Source organism: Otolemur garnettii, unplaced genomic scaffold (genome assembly GCF_000181295.1).
Source record: "Otolemur garnettii isolate 467f Iridium unplaced genomic scaffold, OtoGar3 scaffold00105, whole genome shotgun sequence".
Lineage (NCBI taxonomy): Eukaryota > Metazoa > Chordata > Mammalia > Primates > Galagidae > Otolemur > Otolemur garnettii.
In genome coordinates this window covers 3,134,013-3,135,419 of record NW_003852500.1, presented here as the reverse complement: position 1 = coordinate 3,135,419, position 1,407 = coordinate 3,134,013, and the positions used below count along the sequence as shown (strand labels likewise).

The 1,407-nt window shown below is 46.1% G+C and overlaps 1 pseudogene; it reads right to left on the bottom strand.

Annotated features, from left to right (window-relative positions):
- The window catches only part of LOC105887685, a 4,224-nt pseudogene extending 3,139 nt beyond the window's left edge, over positions 1 to 1,085 (bottom strand).
- Positions 1,086 to 1,407: the final 322 nt, after the last annotated feature.

Sequence of the window (1,407 nt, the reverse complement as noted above, 5' to 3'; positions counted from 1 at the left end):
GGCGCCGAGCCAAGGGCTTGGTTTTTAAGGCTTGGTCTGCATCCTGGTTGGCATGCAGGCTGCCCAGGTGCATTTGGGAAGGTTAGCAACATTGTACAGAAGCAGAATTTTGTGGTTAATCATATATCTTTGTTTCAGTACTTTTCCCACCTGGTATTTCTCAAAGGTCAGTCTGGGGGTGGTTGGTACTTCCTGGTCTGTTTCTCAGGGGAGTTAGTCAAGCAAGAAGACAGTGAGTACTTTCCCATCTATCTTGGGAATGAACCAGACTTACTCCATTTTGTTGAGGGCTTGCAGCCCAGAAATTTGCCAGGAGTTAACTGGTATTTTTCCATCTTAGTCTAGGCCTAATAATAATTCAAGGATCCATTTATTAGCCATTTCTCTCTAGAATCTAGATGGTACATAGGCCAGGCTGTGTTAGAGTACACTTTCATAGCCTTTTTAGTCAGTGGTGGGTACCCATAACAATTAGTCAGAATATGCTCTAATGAGTTGTCATTTGGGATTGAGGCCTGAGCTCCCATGTTCTTCTTTTTTTTTTTTTTAGACAGAGTCTCACTTTGTCACCCTTGGTAGAATGTCGTGGCATCATAGCTCACAGCAACCTCAAACTGTTGGGCTCAAATGATTCTCTTGCCTCAGCATCCCAAGTAGTTGGGACTACCAGTGCCTGCCACAATGCCCAGCTATTTTTAAGGTGGGGTGTTGCTCTGGCTCAGGCTAGTCTGGAACCTGTGAGCTCAGGCAATCCACCCAGCCTGGCCTCCAAGTGCTGGGATTACAGGCATGAGCCACATCACCCGGCTGAGCCTGTGTGTTCTAAATAACCACAGATAGAAATAAAGAAATCAGAAATCCAGGAGAGAGTGAAATCTCTCAGCATGCCACCAGTATAAAGCAGGTTATTCCTTAGTGATGGTGAAGGCAGCTTTCTGACAGCAGAGCCGGAAAACTCCTAGGAGAAATCTCCTCCGCAGTGAGGATGCTAGGAGAGATCACGCACTGTCCCAGGGGCCCCCTCCAGGCAATTGGTAGGCTTCCCCAGCATGGCACTTACTGGACCAGTCTAGGGGTTCCTTCATGGTCACCAGAAATGTTACTGGATGAAGAGAGCCCAGCTACCTGTCACTGTGAGCCAAATGCAGAGATGGGGTTTAGGTCCAACAAAGTTAACTGTCAGAAGAGCAGCAGTTCTGGAGAACAGCGAGTGTAGTCTCCCAAATCTGTTTTGCCCTTCCATTTCCAAACCCCCAGTTTTATTCATAAAATTTCAAAGCAAAAAGTATTTTAACCTTTCTCTTAAACAATAATTAACTCCTATCTTTTTTTTTTTTTGGCCAGGGTCAGGTTTGAAGCCACCACTTCTGGTATATGGGACTGGTGCCCTACTCCTTGAGCCACAGG